This window comes from Eschscholzia californica, unplaced genomic scaffold, assembly GCF_041429995.1.
Source record: "Eschscholzia californica isolate CP2 unplaced genomic scaffold, dmEscCali1.0.p SCAF_2, whole genome shotgun sequence".
In the NCBI taxonomy this organism is placed as follows: domain Eukaryota; kingdom Viridiplantae; phylum Streptophyta; class Magnoliopsida; order Ranunculales; family Papaveraceae; genus Eschscholzia; species Eschscholzia californica.
Genome location: NW_028238309.1, coordinates 24,970,355 through 24,992,464, shown reverse-complemented (window position 1 = coordinate 24,992,464; position 22,110 = coordinate 24,970,355). Strand labels below are relative to the sequence as shown.

Genomic DNA, 22,110 nt, shown 5'->3' with positions numbered 1-22,110 from the left:
GTGTGGATGGACCAAATGAAATTCCAATTAACGCTAGATTGAGGGAGAGGTTGTTGAGTTTTGCATAAGTGCTTATACATCGAGTTAACAGAAAATTACCGAACGACGTAAGAGACCAGTGAATCTTATCCGAGCCATTCTCCAGCATGGCCATAGATTTGATAAGCTTGAAAGTAGGTTGATTTAAAATGGAGGTGAGAAGTTGATCATTATACTGATTATTCTGGATTAATTGGGAAACCATAGAGAGAGTCGAACTGTTATGATTCATCTGAGGTTGGTTAGTGTTCGGGATCCAATTGTCAATCCAAATATTGATTTAAGAGCCTGTTTGCACTTCCCATACAGTTAAGTCGTCAATAAGAGTGTAGTGTTGACGAATGACCTTCCAGATCCAAGAGTGTGACTTTTTTTGCTGGCACCTGATTTTGAGAATGATTGAAATATTTAGCTTTAAGCAGCTTAATGATGTGATGTGAAAACATCACATTTAGGTCACTTAACTAAGATGAATTAGTCCATTTTATACTTCGATTATAATAAGTTATGTTCATATTTATGACAAGGTACCATAACAGAACTATGCAAGGAAATGAGCTAAGGAGCCCCTTGGAAGAGTCAAGAGGACAAAAGAATCTAAGGAGATGTCCTTAGAGCCTAAGGAGCAAAAAGGAGGCAATAGGAGAGAAAAGATCATGAAGGCGGGGATTTTGGTCATTTGTACCTAAGAGGGTTAAAAGAAAGTTTAAAAAGGTCTATGGAGTCTTAGAAGCATGATGGTCAACTTGGTGAAGACAATAGATGAAAAGGAGAAGAAATGAGCAAGTTAAGAGACAAAGGGCAACATGGTCATTTTCACCCTTTGGTCAAGTTAGAAAGTCAATGGGTCCATCTAGAGGCTACATTTGTTAATTTAGAACTAAATGGAGTCAAAGAACAAGTCCAAATAGCTTAAAGGCACCCTCAAGCTATGGAACTTAAAGCCAAGGGTGATTTGCTCATTTGAGTCATTTATGGAGAAAATAGGGAAAACCCTCATTTTGGGTCATCTTCCTCCTTATGTGTTGAAATTAAGAGAGAGAAAATGACAATGGAGGGTAGGACTCATGGAGATTAAAAGATTCTAGAGTGGGAAAGCAGGAAAGAACCAAAAGGAAGTAAAATAAGAAGGTGGAGAAGGTAAAGAATGTGTCGTCCATGCGTTGAAGCTCTTCGCAATGGCTACCCAGCTCAGACAACAACTTCTTCAGCTCATTTATGGAATGGGAAATCTTGTTTTCCATAGGGTTTGGTTGGCCAGACACTCCTCTTGCTTCCTTTGAGTTCGTTTATTTGTATCTTCTTCTTCTTCCTTGGATTTCTAGGATTTTTTAAGCTATTATGATGAGACATGAAAATGTCTCATCTGAATCTCTTAACTAGAGCTAGTTGGTCTATCTCGAGCAGTTACTCTGACGAATTGTGTGTTTTTCTTGTCTAGGTGTCTTGAAGGAATTGAGGACGAAAAACGGTTAAAAACAGGAGAAAGAACTACGAGGGGCATTTTGGTCGTTTGTGATTCTGAAAATTTTGGTAAACATTGGTGCTCGGTTAAAAAGTAGAGCCCAAGATGAACTCGTGGACGAAAACAGAAGTCAAATCGGAGTCCAGAAGAGAAAGATAGTGTAAGTCAAAGAGTGGAGTCAAAGACAATGGACCAAATAAACTAAATACACGTGGCCTGCCATCTGGCGGTTCGGATAGATTGAGGGCTCTTGTCGGCTTAGGAGGGGTAGTGGTTGGGGACATTGGGGGACATTTTCATGTCCCCCAATGTCCGTGTTATTGGTTGGGGACATTTGAAATGTCCCCAAATGTCCGTGTTATTGGTTGGGGACATTTCAAATGTCTCCAAATGTCCCCAAATGTCCGTGTTATTGGTTGGAGACATTTCAAATGTCTCCAAATGTCTGTGTTATTCGTTCGGGACACGAAATTAGGGACATTTCAAGACAAATTGTTTTTGGGGACATTTGGAGACATTTTAGTGTAAAATTGGAGAGCTTTTGGAGAGAAAATGTCTCTCAAAATATGGAAGACACTTGGGGACATTTGAGTAAGGAAGATAATAAAAATAATTATTATTACCAAATCATATTATAATAATATTATCTTATTATTATATTACTACATTATTGTATTATTCTTATTATTATTATTATTATTATTATTATTATTATTATTATATATTTGAGTAAGGAAGGTAATAAAAATAATAATTATTATCAAATCATATTATTATAATATTATCTTATTATTATATTACTATATTATTGTATTATTATTACATTATATTATATTATATTATATTATATTACATTATATTATATTATATTATATTATATTATATTATATTACATTATATTATATTATTATATTACATTATATTATATTATATTATATTACATTATTATTATTATATTATATTATATTACATTATTATTCTTATATTATATTATATTATATTATATTATATTATATTATATTATATTATATTATATTATATTATATTATATTATATTATATTATATTATATTATATTATATTATATTATATTATATTATATTATATTATATTATATTATATTATATTATATTATATTATTATTATTATATTATATTATATTATATTATATTATATTATATTATAATAAATATTTACCAATTGTCCATCAATGTCCACAGATATCTACAGATGTCTACGAAAGTCGAAAAATATATATTTGGAAATATTAATTAATTTTTTTTTATTTCATATGGTAAGACAGTAATAATATTAAAAATAATAAATATCAACTAAATATCTATCAATGTCCACAGATATTCACGGATGTCTACGAAAGTCGAAAAATATATTTTCAAAGTAGTAGGGCAAATTTTTATTTCGTATGATTAGACAATAATGATTACATTAAAATAATAAATGTCTACCAACTGCCATCAATGTCCTCAGATATCCACAGATGTCCACAAAAGTCGAAAAATATATTATTGAAACATGAGTACAAATATATTATCATATGGTTTGACAATAATGATAATATTAAAATAATAAATGTCTATCAATTATCCTTCAATGATGAGATAATAATAATAATAATAATAATATCCACTACACATTTTGTCCATGGATTCAATATGTTGAAATGTCCCCAGGACATTTTGTCCATGAACCAAATGTCTTGAAATGTCTCTGAGACATTTTGTCTATGAATCAAATGTCCTGAAATGTCCATAAAGATATTTTGTCTACGGACAAATGTCCCGAAATGTCTTGAAATGTCTCTGGAACATTTTGTCTCTGAGTGTCCTCCAATGTCCTGAACCACTACCCCCCCCCCCCCCCCCCCCCCCCCCTTAGTCAATGGTGCTATTTGGAATTTGCTGGTATCCTAGATTCAGCGCATCGGAGCACCACGTGCCCACGTGCATCTAACGGCTGGGAGTATCTCAATCCACATAGCATCATCTAGAAGCTCATTGTAACCTTTTAAAATGTTTCGAGGCACACGATATCATCCCTTATTGCCAGCTTTAAAACGATTGGGTGATTCTCCAAATTAATGGGGAATCCCATCCTCTCGTCTTTATCCTCTCATCATTCGTAGTAGAGAGATAAAGAGATCTTTTTAGAAATGGAAAGATAGAGAACAGTTGAAAAAGAAATTTTGAGGTTATAGAGAAACAGTGAGATTGATAGAAGATTATTTGGTACGAGATTTCACAGAGATAACAGAAATTATAGAAAGTGATTAAAGATTTGAGATTCATTTGAACTTCATAGAGATAGAAATCCGAGAGAAATTGATCTCGATAGGGATTCAGCTAACAGTATAAAGAGATAGCTGGATTTTCGATTGATAGAGGAAATTAAACAGAAATAGAGGGAGAGTTCTAGATATTCTCTTGGGACAATGATTTTGAAGGAAATCTAGAGAGAGATTGCTGGAGAAGGAAAGAATCCTTATCGATATAGAGATTGAAGGGGGTGGTTGAAGGAGATTTTCGAAAATCTTAGAAAGATTAGGAGCTGGAGATTGAGAGAGGGATTCATATCTTTTTCTCTCATAGAAAGTTTTAGAGAGAGAGAGAAAGATCAAATGAGAATTATTGGCTGCATCTTCTTATAAACATAACAGAAACATAGACAAGGGGGGACATCTTATCTTTAATCTCATCTTTAGGGGGAGGTCGATTAGGTCTGAAACAGAATTGGGAGTTACCTTCTCCTTCTTCTTCTCAGAACAGAATAGAAACATCTTTAGAGCGTGAAAGAAGCTGGACAGAATTGTAGAGAGAGAGAGAATTTTATGAGTTATTCTTTTTATGTAACAGAGAACTTGTTTGAAGAGAGGAAGAGATCAGAAGTTCAATTCATATTGATTACTCATTCATATTCTTTCTGTATTTTCTTCTTTTTCTAATAGTTTTAGTGAGAGAAAGATTAGATGAAATTTAAAACAGTAGAGAGAGATAGAGAGAAATTGTATTGTTGAAGAAGACCCTGTTTGGTTCAAGTTCTTTACTGGAAAATCATTTTCTCGTGGAGTTGTGCTGGAAAATCATTTTCTCATAGGGCGTGTTTGGCTGCTGGGGGAAAACAATTTCCAGTGACAAAAGTTCAGTTTCCCCTCCATATTTCTCTTTTATTCTTTCATACTTACAAGTATTCATCCCGTTCATCATGAGTAACTAACCATCTTATCTAGGGTTTAGATGAAGTCTATGATTATAATTATTCTATAGATTTGATTTATATGTGAGTTGATTAATTCCTCGATTTTAGACCATTCATGTTATAAAACCCGAGTAATAGAAAGAATTAGTTGACTAGTGCAAGTATATCGTCTTTAGAATTGTTACATAGATGGATTCAAAAAACCCTAGGCTCCTCCACAATTGAGTTCATTTTCGTTAATATTTTATTATTTCATCACCAAAACAACTTTCAAAAACAAAAACCATGCCACTTCTAAGTCTTAGAATAGGTTTTACTTAGTCTATGAGGATCGACCCCGGTCTTACCGAGTTTTATTACTTAATGCTCGTATACTTGCGGATGGAGAACTTTTAGGGTAACCTTTTAGGCCCGTCACTAAGGGTTGTATTCAGTTATTTGAACTTGCTTGCGATGAATTTTAGAGAAATGTAGTTCTTAATATGAGTGATTTGTTAGGTTTTCCTCCTAAACCTAATTGTGTTTGGGCTAGTAAACCAAACCCGGGCCCTAGTCGAGTTTCTTTGGATCGGTGACTTAGATTGGTGGAATTAAGGTTAAGGTGAAGTCTATAATTACTACCTTAATCAATTAGAAGTAGAGAACACAATTAGAAACGCATAGGGGAAGAGAGGCAAGAGAAAGAGGTTGCCGAGAAGAAGGGCTGAACTTTTCAGCAAGTCTATGTTGTTCAAAAAATCCGACGGTGAGATCTTATTCGATTAAGCCAAAATTTTGCAGAGGTATTCCTAACTTGATTATCTAGTATCTGTACGGTGTGATTAGTGAATGGTAGCCGGAATCCTATTGAATTTAAGGTCGTTTTGGACATGCACATTTCTGGGTTGTTTTTGTTCTTTCTTGTGAGGGTTTATTCTTGTTTGAGATTGATTCCTTTTGGTGTTTGAGTCTCGGCTGTTGTTCCTTTGAACAAGGCATAGTCTGTAACTCAATTGCTTATTATAGTTGATTTGGTTGGACTACTAGTGTCGTGGTTTTTACTTCTCATATTGAGAAAGTTTTCCACGTTGAAATCGTTGTCCTTTTTACTTTCATTTGTTTGTTTATTGTTCCCACTATTCTTCATATTATCCTCATAACTAACACTAAGGCGAAAACTCTTATTTCCTCTGCGCCGGCTCGCCCCGTTTTTCCCAACAAGTGGTATCAGAGCTTCAAGTTAGGGAGTTCTTTTGATTGTGACAACTTTGGTTATTGCTTTGTTTGTGTTAGTGATGGAAAATATAGGTAAAATGATAAGTTTGAATGGTGTTAATTATCATCTATGGAAGGGTAAGAGGAAGACTTGCTCTTTGTGAAGGAATTTCACCTTCCGGTGTTTTATGAGAAGAAACCCGATGAGACGACTGATGATCAGTGGACATTGTACATCGCCAAGTTTGTGGTTTTAATAGGCAATGGGTAGATGATAATGTTAAAGGGATATCCCTGGCCCGCCATAATAGGGTAATGGGTCGGACAAGACTAAGTCCATAAAGGGTTAGTCCGACCGGCGAAAGCTAAGGGAAACCCTAATAGGACTTTGGTCCTAATAGGGGGGATTCCCAATTAGATGGTCCTCTTACTAAAGCTTATCTTTTCTGCGGGACTTTTAGGAATCCTTATTTGAGTGAGACTCTACTAAGGTATTGCCTATATAAGGACCAACTTAGAGTTCAGAAAAGGTGTGGAGTTTTTTCAGAAGAAAATCATGTCTCTCATACATCTCAGAGAGAGAAGAAGATTTAAGAGGAAAAGTTCTCATTCTATCTATCAAGTCTAGAATAAGGAGTTCTTCATCTCAACCTTCAAGAAGGTCCTAGCTGATTGAAAGGAGGGAGTTTAAGTTATACATTCGGTGTCTCAAGTAGAGGAGCTACACTTGAAGCTCTTTATCTTCCGAATACTGGTCGGGGTTTAGTTTGTGGGAAAGCGAATAAGGAATTCTTCTTTCCTTCTAGTTCATAGTTAGTTCATGTATGTTATCCTAAATAACTCAGTGTTAAACATTAGATTTTGAGATTCCTCTACCAACACTAGTTAGATGATTAGGGTAGTCTTAGAGACATGTAATTCCCAACAGTGGCATCACGAGCCATTTGCATGAAACTATCTTTGGCTACAACGAATTAGATTCAAACTTGAAAATGATAGATAGATTTCTTTGAATAAAGATTCGAACATATGTTTGATTAGTTTGAATGTGATTTAGACGTAATCAAATAAGTTTTTCAAATGATTTCAATGCATATAAACCTTAGATTTTGATATTTTGAAAATAGTTTTCAAAAAACAAGTTTTAGGGTTTATGATAAGTTGAAGAAAGTTTCACAAACAGCAGCCTTGGAAGCCAGAAGAAGGAAGAAGGAAGGGGCGGTTAGGGTTTCTAAATCGAAATTTAGAAAGATCCCTGACCAGGCCGACCAAGACGCGTCTAGGAGGCGTTTGGTGCGACCCAACAGCTCCCGGGAAAGAGTCCGAGACTAATCAAACATATGTTCGAATCTTTATTCAAAATTTAAGGAATCCCAGTCGCATTCGAACATGGGAATGTCTGAGACTTCCTGTCTCGGACATCCCAGATGCGTCTTGGATGTTGGGATTTACACGTATCTAATACATAACCTAATCATGTTACTAGTGTTGGTAGTGGAATCTCAATCATGTTACGATTAACACTAGGTTGTCCAGGATCTATACATAGAACATATCAATGAACTAGAATGAAGAAGAATACCTGGATTCGCTTTCCCACGAACTAAATTCCAACCAGTATTCGGAAGATAAAGAGCTTCAAGTGGAGCTCCTCTACTTGAGACACCGAATTGTATAACTCGAACCCCCTTCTTTTGAGTCACCTATGACCTTATTGAAGGTTGAGATGAAGAACTACTTCTTCTAGACTTGATAGAAAGAATGAGAATCTTTTCTCTAAAATCTTCTACTCTCTAAGATGTATGAGAGAGATGATTTTCTTCTGAGAAAATTTCACACCTTTTATGAACTCATAATGAGCCTTTATATCGGCATTACCTTGTAGAGTCCTACTAAAAAAAATCCTAAAAAATCTCTTTTAGAAAAGATAAGCACAACTTACTGTTTAAACTAACCGGGACTTCTTTTATGGAAAAAACCCTAATTAGGGTTTCCCACTCATATGGCCGGCCAAAGCAGCCCTTAATGGGCTTGCTCTGTCCGGCCCAACCCTATATAATGGCCGGCTAGGGGTCTCTCATTAAGGGAATCCCCGGTTGCCCCTTAAATTTGAGTTTTTACCTTTTCAGACTTCTCTTTCAAGCCCGATTCTTTCTATCTTTTAGACTGGATCATATCCATCTATTTTACAAGTTCCCATCAGTCTATTCTCACTATTCTAGTTACCAATTTTTATGTGTACCCCGTTGTAGGATCCGGTCTATGTTAGTCGCGGATAACCGAAGTGATCCCTTTAACAGAATGCAGGAGTCCCTTTAACAGAATACAATAGGTGACCTCTCAGCCGAACTTGACCTCCCCTTGACAACAGAGTTGTATTCTTCCTCTTAACCCTAAATCACCATGAAAGCTTAAAGCAAACTTTCTCTCTCTAAGATTTGTTGCTCAAAACAAAATCAAACATTATAGGAGGCAAGGCAATGATGAATGGAGCTAAAACCCTAAGGTTTCCGGCCAAAAAGAAGGCCGGAAAAACCACAAACGAATCCGGCAAGTCGAGAAGAAATTCCGGCCAAATATATACGCCCCTAGCTGCTGTCCGAGTCAAATATCAGCGTCCCTTGCATTCCCGTGGTTCCGGCCAAGTTCCGAGCAGCTATGGAGATGTGAAGCTGCTGTCCCGTGAAAGCTCGTAGCCGAGCTTCTGTTCACCTCTTCCCGAGCTGCTGTAATGGCGTTTTTTCTTGCTGTGCACGTTGAAGGCTGCTGGTCGTCTCAGCTGCTCCGGTCAGCTGATGTGCCGGCCAAGCTTGGTCGGTCTTTGTATGACGGCCAGCCAAAGCTTGGCCGGTTTCCTCCCTCCTCTCTCTTTCTCTCTCTCTCTCTCTCAACTTTTCACAAACCCTAGTTTCCTCATTCGATCTAGAAGAAGCCCCCTTTTGTTCTTTCAACATGGCCACATAAACCCTTGACTTGGTCTTCATAGATAGACTTGGTCTTCAGAAGAGAGGTGCTTATAGAATCTCTTTATGTTCCTTCTTCCTTAGACTCTTGGGCTTGGATTTTGATTTTAATATAAAACTCAAGGGAGTGCCCTGAACTTTGTCTCTACTTCCACTAATTTCCAGAAAAGACCAAAATAACCTTCGACTTATTGCTTCCGTAATTTCTTCGTCCGAACTCCGATTTGACATCCGTCTTCGCCGTTGGACTCACCATACACTCTACTTGCCATTTAAGCTCTGATTTTCACAAAATGACCAAACTACCCCTGGTGCTCTTTTCTTCCGGTCTCTTCCACGTGAGATGAAAATGTGATGAATTGCTTCGTTTTATTCCAAATCAAACGTTAAACTCCAAATAAGTTACCTACCAAGAAAAACGCATAAATAATTAGAAATAAAATCCGAAAAGAACTAACTCATCGAAGTTAAGCGATCCAAATGTGGCATTTTACCGCTACATCACTTGACATTCTTTACATAAAACAAGCGAGTACTCATATTTTGAGGAATCTCTTTGATTTGCTACATGAGAGTTATGACGTTCATATCTTCAATTTCTTGAAGTACTCTCACTTGGTGGGTTCCAGTGTATCCTATACACCCATGTAGTTGACATGAATTCTCCAATTCCTATAGCCCAAGAAATAGCGCTATCTTGTCAATCACTCATGCTAGTCTTCTTAAGTCATCGTTGTCCAATCGATGTCCTGGACTAGGGTTATTTTATAATGGATTGCTTCCATGTTCACTTAGCAGGGTTTCTTTCATTAGATCACGTATCTAATAAACCTGCCTAGAACTTTCCATCATTTTTGGACTGTCTTCTAAATTCTAAACCAAAAATTAGATGACGAAATAAATTTAATTTATTACGGATAACAAGAGTTTCTAAAAGTGAGTTCCCCACGTAAACTCTTTACGTGCCCAATTTTAAAGTCTCATAGGGCAGTCTTTCATGACCCTAAATCCTTATATTCGTTCATCTTTCATGTTCGATCTGAGGTGACAGTTTAGTTTTGTGAATTTAATCTACATTTTTGTTTTCACTTCGCTTGTCATTATCATGCTGAAGCACGTCTTCATCAGCTTTTGCGATAATGTCAGTTTTCTAGAAGATTCCTATCTTTATTTCCGGAAGATTGCTTTTACGACTTTCTTCAACTTTTGTTCTCAGAGATACTTTGTTAGATACTCCAAGTATTCTAGGAACTTCTCTGTTGTCTTATGGGTGACGTCATCAAATACTTGTGTATTTATAGATGTGCGGGTAAACTTTGATCATCTTTATAATCGATCTTATGTCTCGTGACGTTAGTATTCCCTCATGTGTGCTTTTGCTCATCAGAATTCGAAGTTCTGATTTCTTACTTAGTAGTGATCCATAAGAGATGGGTAAAATCTCTCTTCAAAGAGTATTTCTAGTTGGACTTCTTCAAAACTTCTTTTGAAAGAGTCTTTATCATCTGTTAATCTATAAATTTATAGATTTCGATGACCAAAATTTATTTATTTACCCTCGTCTGGTGTCCTATTGAGTCGGTTCCTTAACTGTTTCTCAATTCTAGTATGTCTCACATACAGGACATGAAACTAACTTGTTTAACTCCCACTTACCCTCTTTTCGAACAAGAATCTAACCATTCTTTTCAGAAATAAACCCTTGAATTTCTTTTATGAATGTTTTAGATACCAACTCTTACTTTCGATCCTCTTGACTGTTAGTCAATTTTCAGAGTCTAGTTCTGCTATAGTTTATGTGAGTCTTCTAAAGACTCAATGGGGTTTCTGAGCAATACCGTAGAACCTTCTTAACTCATCTTTAAGAAGTTTAGGTGAGTTCTTGTACTCCGATTGTGTTCTTTTGTTGCTCGGTTCGAATCACATTCAAATATTTTCTCCCACTTGTCTTCTTGAAACAACTCTTTTCAAGGAAGACACCACGAGAGCAACAATCTAATTTTGTTTCGATGTTATGAGTGAAAACCCCATATTTCTTCTTTTGAAGAAGTAAGAAACTATGTCCGAAGTTCTCAGACTATAATTGAAAGGCTATTTTAAAATCTTTCTAAAATCCATGTTCGTATGGTATTCTTTCAATTTCTATAGCACTTTTGGGTTTCTTGTGGGTATGCAGCTTATATTTAGACACTATCAAGTTGGAAAACTTGTTATGACTTAGACTATTGATCTTATCCATATTTTTAGACATACTGATTCATTACTGGATTTAGGTTAAGTTTCTAAAACTTCTCCTAAATTCGAGTACTTAGTTGATTCTAGTCACATTAACCACTATCTTACGTCCAACATAAGTTTTTAGTGATTAATTGACCTATGTTTTGTCATAAGAGATCTTGTCAGATCGGTTAGTTTGAACCATGTTTATTCTTTCAAATTTCATGTTCATCCTAGTTGTCTGACTAGATTAGAATAACTAATTGAATCGTTCGGTCTTTAATGTTTATAAGTTGAAATAGGGACTTTTCTTAAGAACATCATAAAATATCAAATCTAAATACTTTATTGCTCATAAATCCAATTTTAGAGAGATGTTCCAAAGAAAAAGGAAAAATTACTAATATCTAATAAAAGTAATGCCTATAGGAGATCAAAATCCTTCTGGAGCCTTCTCAGCAACTATTGCTTCTTTGATTCTTCGACAGGTTCATCTCCTTTCAGTTAAATACTCAGCTCCCATTTGCTCTTGTCATTCATAATGAAATGAGCGTTAGGTATCAAATACTTTTAAGGGAATTATATTTAATTGAATCAACTTTTAACATTTTTACCTTGTCCGGAGTTTCCAGCTCTGTGGTTCAGCTCTTCTTGGTAGCGTGGACAATCTCTTATCCATATATGAGATCTGTTACCACAGAATATACAGTTGTTGTTAGGAAGGATAGCTCTAGGTCTTCGGACTCGCCCGCCCCTTCTTGTCCTAGAGCGTCTCCTTCTCCTAATGCCTTCTGTTTCCGAGTCGGTACCTTCTTGAACAATAAGAATTTATTCTGTATTTTCAGGTACTACGAACTTGTTTTTGGCTACTTCCGAAATAGCGAGCAATCTTTCCAGTGATACTAATCCAATTTTTTGTTCAAAGTTGTTCCTTACTTGCTCAAATCCATCATGTAAGGACAGCAAGATTTTGTCAATCGCCATGTAAACATCCATAGGGGATCCCAACCACTTCAAGTCACTTAGATGGCCCATCATACTTAAGACATGAAGTCGGACTGGTTATCCTTCTCTCTGGCGTTTATCAAGTATGTATGAGAAGATCTTGAATCTTTCCATTGGACACTGTGTTTTGAACACAATTCTTAGATGTTGAATGATGCCATATGCATCCATGTCAATGAAAGTATCTTGATATTCCCTTTCCATGGATACTAGCATCAGTGTTGTCACTGGTCCTGACTTTATCTTGATAATATCATCTTGCTCACTTTCCTCTTTAGAAGAGGTTTCTGTAAGTACCGGGATCGGTGTGTCTAATACTTCTGCTAATCTTCCGAGAACCTTTCTTAGATTTCTTTCCCATTTAACATAGTTTGTGTTGTCCAATTTTTCCATCACGGTGTAGAGGTTGAAGATATCGTCGAATGCCATAATTAAACTACATGTAAAGAATGCAAAGTGACTTAAACTTGTTATCCTATCAAAATTTCCAATTTTGTCATATTATTCAAAATTCTTTATCCATTGTTTGAATAATACGATTCCTAGATCCCAATCCTTCGAAGTTAAGCGTACTAGGACACTGCCCTTAACCCCGTCGTCTTGGGTGAGTAACATCTTTACTAATCATACTCCTATGACTCTCGGTTGATTAGTTTCACACTTGAGTGTCAAACTTAATCCTTTGCCTCGAAATCCAAAACCCTTTTGTTGACTCGTTGAGTAAAACCAGTTTAGACGCGTAGACCTCTTCATAGATTTACCCGTATTGTCCCGAGGTAAAAGTTGGCACTCTGCGGAGGCAGACCCACCATTGATGAACAAGGGATTAACAAGTGTCTTATTTCTGGGTAGGCTTATACTCAAAATTCTTTTTAGGGATTATTACGTATTTTATCAGGTTTGCGTTACTGTGAACTCTATCGTAATCATTCGTGATTTTATACGTAAGTTTTTATGTGAATTCTCGTAAGATTTTTTTGTAAAATCTTAGTAGAGCCTCCTAAAAGATCTCATCTTTTAGTTTATTCTTGTTCGCCTAATGGTTCTTTGGGTTTTCATCCTTCAACCACCATTGATTACTCCCACTCGAATCATGATCTCATCATTCGATCCCTCAATGGATTTTCTAGACGCTATACTCTAAGTATTATTCGGGCATATACTCGTTTGTGCTTAAAAACAAGAATCGTTTACTTAACTAAAGGCAATACTACGCTACGTGATGGGTCATGAAAATGTCCCATCTGAGTCATTTTATTTACCCGAGTTAGTCCGTTTCGAGTGTTTATTATAATAAAATGGCTGATTTTCTTGATTAGGTGTTTCTTGCAGAGTTAGGTGTGAAAACGGTTAAAACGAGGAAAAGATGCATGAAGGGTAGTTTGGTCATATGGAGTCAAGGACATTCTGGTAATTTGTTCAAGGTCAGTGCATGGGTATAAATTAGAGTCCAAGACGAACCCGTAGGAGAAAACGGAAGTCAAATCGGAGTCCGGACGAAGGAATTAGCCAAAGTCAAAGTTGGGTCAAATGCTGTTGACCAAGTGGGACAATTTCGGTAGACGTTCGGGCCAGCGGTATTATGCGGGACACGTGGCGCAGCGTGAAGAGTGTGGTATCTAAGTTCCTTATTCACGCTAAGCATCAAAGTGGACCCTAATGTGCATGATACAGTGTTTCCGAAGCAACTTAGTTCCGTAGTCCCGTGGCCACGTTTTAATCTTATCCATCTGTTGCCGCGCAAATCAGATCCAGCGGTTGCTGAGTAACCATTTAGGTTTTCTACTTTTAAGCCCTCTGAAATTACTTTCTAGCCCCTCCTTTTGTCCTTCCTTAATTTTCAGCCTATAACTAATTGACAAGTGGGCCATCTTTTCACCACAACTCCTACCAAAAATTTCAGATTTGCCCCCAATTGTACTAGTTGATTCCTTAGCCAATGCTTATCTATTTCTTGGAGATAAAGTAACCAAACCTTTCCATTTTTACCCTTTTCAACCTAATCATCTAAAACCCTAGCCACCACCAATATAAATAAACATCTTCCTCACATTATTTGGTAGACTTCAACAACCCTCTCAAGAGGCTTCCTCCTCTAATTTCTAAGCCATTTCTCCTTCTCTCTTCTATCTTCTAACCCTAAATCCATTTCTTCTACTACTTTCTCTAGCCACCTTCATCTATTCTCTACAATTTCTTTCTCTTTTAATTTTTTGATCTACTTTCTAATTCTATCCAATTTTCTTCCCTCATTTTTTTCTACAACTAATTCCTTTCTAATTTCTTTTCTAAGCTTTTCTACTTCTACCTACTTTCAAAGTGCTATTAATTGGATTTGGAGCATAATTTGGATCATACTTGGGAACCATTGGAGCAAGGAATTGGGTGATTTCTTTTCTTTGTCTAATTTATTTCCATGTATTTTAGTTATTGAATGTATATGTCTTTAAATTTAATGAGTAGCTAATCTTGTATTCAGGGGGTAGAGGAAACCCATACTTGGCCTTATTTTGAAGTATGTTATTGATTAATAAATCCATCTATTGAGCTTCAATGCCTATTAATTGTCATTTCATATAGATTTTATGGTCTTTTCATTGTTCATGCTTCATGGTGAGATATTTCATGCTTTTGTTAAGTTATTAGATGGGGTATGCTTATTGGATGATGAATGATTCATAAGGAATATAGCCTTTATATGATGATCAATTAAAACACTTCATTTTGAAATGTGTTATTAAAGAATATCTGCCGAAATCTAAATAGTTTATTATGTTAGAGTTTGAGTTATATATGAAAAAAGGAATTTGTTAATTTAATGGATGCTTTAGATAGTCGATTTATGTGGTGGAATCAAGAACCCTAGATTTCTTTCCCACCTTGATTTCATTCTTATTAGTCTATTAGTATTGTTTTCTTTTTAATTTAGTTTTCAAAAACAAAAATTAATGAATGGAGTGTTAATTTAAGATTTAATGTGAAGTTACCTATCCCGTGGAACGATTCTCAAACTTATTAGAAGTACTATAACTTGATCCCTACAGTTGGGGAAAAGACCTATTTAGGCCCATCACTAAGCATTCACATATACATACTAAATATATGACAATCATGAACAAAGTATGTGACCTAGATTCGTTTCTAGGTTTTGCTATGTTTCATATAGCTAAATGTGGGATATTGTGACATATCTATGTCTAATGGGCTTCTAAGTCAATTTTCATAAAATTCGGACTTATAACCCACTTAGTTTCTTCGTTTATGATTTCCAAAATCAAACTCGGAAAAACTCTGTTTTGGGCTTTCGGATAGCCCGGGTCAAAGTCGGAAAAATAATGTTTCGAAATTGGAAGAAAAAGTAAGAAAATCACCCACTCGAGTCAAGCCTCAATAGGCCAAGTCAAACTCGAAAAAACTCAAGTCAACCTTGGTCAAAAGTCCCTTTGACAAGTCTCGGTCAAGGCTAGTCAACATTTCGGACTTTTCGGGATTTAGTTCTAGACCATGTTTGATGGCACGTGCTAGTCGCGTCCTAGACGCGGTCTAGCACGGCATGGGCCCAGGCAATGCACGGTTGGAACGAGTATGGACGGGACATGTGTCTCGGACTCTAAGTCCCGAGACACGTCTGGTAGCATCCAGACGCATCCTAGATGCGTCTGGATGCTTGTCCCTGGTCTCGGTCCTAGACCGAGACCATCTGGGATTCCCAGGCGCGTCTGGGACGTCTAGTCCCATTCGGACTGGGGTTCCAGACGCGTCTGGATGTCCGAGATGCGAGCATCTCGGACTCCCAGTCCGACCAGGACAGGGAATCCCGGTCTTAGTAGGACCGGGACTTTTGTCTCGTGTTTCACGGTCTCGGGACTCTGTTCCGAGACCTTTTGGCCTGGTCCGGACGCATCCTAGCTGGTCCGGACCCGGGAGGAATTTCTAATATTCGAAATTCCTCCTTCCAACTGATTTCCATCATGTTCTTCCTACTTTTTCTCATGAAAAACTGTTGTTTTCCATGGAAAAGCTGCTGATTTTTCAATATTTAATAGGGTTATTTCCCAAATAGCCCCCAATTTTGTGACCGGTTTCCTGCCTATCCCCCTACTTTATCAAAAATACACAGATAGCCCCCTTTTTCAGTTACCGTTATTACTCCGTTAACTAGTCATCACCTCTCTCTCCTCCATCTCATCACCTCTCTCTGCCACCTCACCTTCTCGCCACCTCATTATCTTCACCTCTTCACCGGCGAAGGTCGCCGGCCGGTCAATTTTCCGGCCGGCGACCTTCAAACATCAAAAAAAATTTATCTCTCTAGATCTGGTATAAACCGTTCTGGCTTCTCCTCCCGCAATCGAAATTCTTCTTCATCAGAACGTTTTATCGGTTTATTCTCTCGATCTCAACCTGCAAACATTAATGGAGATAGTATTTTATCATCTGATGTTGATGATGAACTCGATGAATATGACGTTTTTTGGATCAGAGATTTCACTCAATCCAACAAATGTTCGGATCATAAATCAATCGAGTTCCGAATCTAAACGGGAAAACCAACCACTAGGTTTTCGGCTGCCGAAAAGATTTGGTATTCTTACTGCTTTACCGGAGGATAGTAAAAACAAACCCTAATTGCTGCCCCTTTCAATTCATCATCGTCAAGGATGATTCCATCAATTCCTAAATCTAAAATCCCTAGAGAAAGAGATTACTTTCTTTCATTACCTTCTGGAAAAATTCATCGGCACCGGTTAATGTTCTGGTACTTTCAAAGGCGGCAAAAATGAGGATCTGGTAGATCACCCAAAACAACATTTTCAGTTCTTGAAGGAGTTGGAAGTACATTTAAAGGAAGAGATTTGCGCCAGGTCAGAAATGTTGTGTGTAGACAAAAAAGTTTTCTTGATTGAAACATTTTGATCTAATTTTTTTTTTGTTTAATGTTCTTCTTTGAAAACCCCTAATTTCGTTTTCAATTAAAGTCAGGTTTTGATTAGGGGATAATGAAATATACAGTTTACCATAATAAAACCAATTTAATCTTTTTCATCTTATCCTTCCTTGTTAGATTAGGTATCATCATCAACAAGATCACTACTAAAGGTTTCATCGTGGGAGCGATTTTGATTTTGATTCTTTGCTGTTAACAGAGAGATGTGTAAATTGAAAAGGAACCTTCTTTGGCACTTTCTCTCACTAGATTTTTTTTCCTTTCTCTTCCTTGAGTGGTTAATTGATGGGAAAATTGTTAGCAGAGATGAAAGGAAAGAGGGATTAGGGTTTCCTGAAAAACCCATGTTTTTATATGCATCAGTTTGGGATGCTAGTTATATTGAGAAGGAAGATGGACTGGCCATTATGATGGTTTTGATACACGATCTAGAGAGAGAGGAGAGTTAAAAAAAATTATTTTTTAGTGAGAGAGAGGAGAGTTTAAAAAAAAAAAAATTAAATGTTTGTAGGTCGCCGGTCGGAAAATTGGCCGACCGGCAACCTTCGCCGGTGAAGATGATGAGGTGGCGAGAAGATGAGGTGGCAGAGAAAGGCGATGAGTTGGATAAGAGAGAAGTGATGACTAGTTAACGGTGTTATAACGGAATCTGAAAAAGGGGGCCATCTGAGTATTTTTTATAAAGTAGGGGGCTAGGCAGGAAACCGGTCACAAAGTTGGGGGCTATTTGGGAAATATACCAAAATTTCATGATTTTGAACTCCGATTTCCAAAAAATTTGATCCGTTGGATCCATTTTCGAAAACCCTTTCCAAAAACCATATAATTTTAAATATTTTATGCATTGAAACCCTTTCAAATACATGTTTGAAGGTGTTCTAAAACTTTTTCAAACAAATCAAAATTTTGTTCGAATCTCTATTCAAACAATTCTTTCTATCAATCTTAAGTTCGAATCTAATTCGTTCTAGCCAAAGATAGTTTCATGCAAATGGCTCGTGATGCCACTGCTGGGAATTACACGTATCTAATACATAACCTAATCATGTTACTAGTGTTGGTAGTGGAATCTCAATCATCTTCTGATTAACACTAGGTTGTCCAGGATCTATATATGAACATATCAATGAACTAGAATGAAGAAGAATACCTGGATTCGCTTTCCCACGAAATAAATTCCAACCAGTATTCGGAAGATAAAGAGCTTCAAGTGGAGCTCCTCTACTTGAGACACTGAATTGTATAACTCGAACTCCCTTCTTTTGAGTCAGCTATGACCTTCTTGAAGGTTGAGATGAGGAACTGCTTCTTCTAGACTTGATAGAAAGAATAGGAATGTTTTCTCTAAAATCTTCTTCTCTCTAAGATGTATGAGAGAGATGATTTTCTTCTGAGAAAATTCCTCACCTTTTCTGAACTCATAATGAGCCTTTATATAGGCATAACCTTAGTAGAGCCCTACTAAAAAAAAAAATCCTAAAAAGTCTCTTCCAGAAAGGATAAGCACAAGTTAGTGTTTAAACTAACCGGGACTTCTTGAAGGTAGAGATGAAGAACTCCCTCTTCTAGACTTTGATAGATAGAATGAGAACTTTTCTCTAAAATCCTCTCTCTCCAATAGTTGTGTTAAGAGAGTGATTTCCTACTGAGAAATTTCCACACCTTTTCTGAACTCATAACGGGTCCTTATATACGCATTACTTTAGTAAAGTTCTACTCAAATAAGGGATCCTAAAAGTCACTCAGAAACGATAAGCATAAGTTAGAGTTTAATCTAACTGAAACTCTTAATTAGGGGTAAAACCCTAATTTATTGTTTCCTTATCCTATGGCTGGCCAGACTAGCCTTTAATGGGCTTAGTCTGTCCGGCCCAATCCCTTTAAGTGGCCGGCCATGGAATCCTTGTTTGCCCTTAAAAATGGGTTTTGCTCTTTTCGGGCTTCTCTTTCGAGCCCGATTCTTTTTTACCTTTTGAGTGTCATCAGACTGGATCATATCCATCTATATACTAGTTCCCATCAGTCTATTCTCACTATTCAAGTTACCATTTTTATGTGCAACCCGTTGTACGATCCGGTCTATGTTAGTCGCGGATAACCGAAGTGATCCGACAATCGTAAGCGGCTTCTAGCTAAGCATTACGACTCCTAATTGAACCGGATTGATTGATCTTCCAAATAAAGTCATCATTAGTGTAACATCCCACGTTTTCAAGGTTAATTGAAGGACTATTTGACATTTAGGTCAAATCAAAAGAAGGGTTAAACAACAAAGAGGACAAATTAGGGGGTATTTTGCGAACATGGAAAAACCAGGGACCAACTGTAAATATGGCAGATTCTGAAAATGGTTTTTGCCCGGTGGGTTTGTAAGCATGTGGATTTTTAATTTGATTGGTTAATAAAATTTGTAAATGGATTGACCCAAATGTTGGCTTATAATAATATTTAATTATTTTAAAAAAAAACCAACCCATACCTAGTCACTGCATGCTTATACACCTGCCGTCCCAATTTCCATCTATCTCACCCCACCTTTTATTCCCCTTTCCATCTTTGTCCCAAATTGATTTGAGAATCAATAAACAGCATTGAGACTTAGCCGTGGGAAGTGAAAGAAATTTAGGGTTCAGCGGCTATGAAATTCTTTCGTCGATTTCTTCGTGATGGTTTGTCGGAATTCAGTGAAACTTCTTCCAGGTAATCCCACTCGACTTGTTCTACATATCTATCCGTTTAGAATTTTCAATTTCGTCCGTATTTGGTGGATTTATGATAGTTATTTCGATAACTGTATAGTTATACTAATTTCATTTAGGATCGAAATTTGGAGCTATTTAGACAACTATTATTCGATTTCTTCTAATGATTTATGTTCAGGATCATGTTTAGAATGTTATGGACTATTTTGGGGTGATCATATATAGACGAGGTGCTGCCGAATTATTTTACGACTCAAATTTCAGATTTGGTCTAGTTTTTGGAATAAATTGGAATAGAGATAGTTACCCGAATTTTATCATATTTCATATGAATGGACAATTTCAGTTATATCTTTATATTAAGGGGTTCAGTATATGATTCGTCAACTTATGAAGATTCTAAAATGTAAAATAGAGTTTATGGGAAGTTGGTCGGTTGATTCTTATGCATTTCCGATATTCAGGAGACATAGTCACGAAGTTAGAGATCGATTCGATAGATACTTGAAGTCTTCCGAAGTTAGCGAATTTGCTTTTAAGTTTTCATGGTTTTGTTTTAATGATTCTTTTTATTTACGAAGGTTCTTAGTATAAGAACCTAATGCTTCTATTCGATTTTTGGTTATTCTTTCTTATCCCAGAGTATGCGAATGAGGAGGAATAAGGTCGTCTGGTAGGCGGGAGTCTTTGGTGATGCAAGGACTGAGGTAGGGGTTCTGAATCCTTTATCCAGCATAGTTTTATAGATAATGAATATGCTAGATTATACAGTTATATATGCGCCATTATAACTAGAGTTTAGGTAGCATGAAACTCGATTTATGTGAGGAACTGAAATATGCTTGAAATGTTTTGATGCGATATGAGAAATGTTTTCGAACTGATTTTACGATGATTGTGAACTACTGGAGATTTTCTTGTATGTACCCGACTGCGGATTTTGTCAACCTACGGGCATGTAGCCATTGAGGGTAGGATGACATGTGGACACGGGTGTGATCCGTGTGAGACCGGTGAGGTGGGCGACACTAGTCATGAGACTCGTGGGAGTAGAGTTCTTCACTTGCTGGCCATTGGTGCTCGTGCCTCCAGCTCGAGGCTCAGGGCCGTACACCCTGACCGCTCGCCTGGGAGGTGACATTGATTGGGAATCCCTCTGCTTTGTGGCGATATGACTCTTGGTTGTTCCACTTCCGTGTTTGATAAGATAATGAATATGAATATTGGTTTTGAGATACGAATGTAAATGGAACTGATTTTGAAAGATTGCATTAGATACATGACAGGGTACCGAAGAGAATGAGGTTCAGGCCTTCCATGGGTATTGGGGGACGGCTCTCTTATTCGAACTCGGTGATCAAAAACTTATTTAGATATTTAAGGTATATATGTATCATGAGGTAAACTCTTCAATGATTGCGGAGTCCCTTAGTGGGAGAGGGGCTTACCGGCTAGGGGTAAGTCTCTTTCTCGAGGAGACGTAGTGCATTAGCTAGTGCCATAAATGGGCTGGTACTATCTAACGCACTCTAGGTTCTCCTGAGGAACTCTCCTCTTATTGGGAGCGCACCATGGGTGGGCAGCTAATCACTGCTATTGCTTGCTAGATTAAGGAAAATGGTTTTGTATATAGTATATACGGTAACTGGTTTGATAACTCGCTTTGTCATGATGTTTACAACTTATTAAAGGAACTTTTGAAAACGTGATGGGTTTTGGATTGGTCTTCAACCAGAATAACTTGTGTCGGTGAGTATTCTGACCCCCTACTAGTTGTTAGTGTGCAGGTTCTTGGTTGTAGCCTCGAGGCGGAGTGTGTATTCCGGCCAGTGATCTTGTCTGACGAGGCTAGTGGCGTTGCGTCGTTTTCTTCGGTTGTCGTTTATTCGCTTTCCATTATTTTAAAGTTAGGTATTTATTGCAGAAATCAACCTCTAATATGTATATACGTAAAACTTAGAGTTGTTTATAAGTTGTATCGATGTTTTACGAGGCGTTTGTATGTGTGTGGTTCGGGTTTCGACCCGAACTGAGTTGGGTTTGTTTAGCTTCCGCTCGATAGTTTATTTCTTTGTGTATGCGAATGTATGGTTTGCATGACAGGTTTTGCAGGTGCGACCGGTTCGATTTACAGAGGAGACTCTGCCGGATTTTAGTCTCGTCTGTGAATTGTCGGGGCGTGGTCGTGTCTATTTTGGGACACGGGGCGTCACAATTATCCTATAAGCCAAATCATACGCATTGCCATCTTGGTCGAAGGACACTCCTTCGGAAGGTTATACCTTCAGACCTTTAGGATATATTTCTATCAGGAAGGTCATACCTTCAGACTTATAATATATCCCCTTCAGTCTCCCACTTGTAC

At 37.1% G+C, this 22,110-nt stretch overlaps 1 long non-coding RNA gene and 1 pseudogene across 1 annotated transcript; both read left to right on the top strand.

Moving 5' to 3' along the window:
* Window positions 1–8,641: 8,641 nt before the first annotated feature.
* Window positions 8,642–17,002, top strand: LOC147557095 (protein S40-7-like; annotated as a pseudogene).
* A 2,607-nt stretch (window positions 17,003–19,609) lies between these two features.
* LOC147557094 (uncharacterized) lies at window positions 19,610–21,748 on the top strand. The gene is made up of 3 exons (XR_015235034.1): window positions 19,610–19,743; window positions 20,387–20,452; window positions 21,519–21,748. It is a non-coding gene; the product is annotated as an uncharacterized LOC147557094 (long non-coding RNA).
* The last annotated feature ends 362 nt before the right edge of the window (window positions 21,749–22,110 follow it).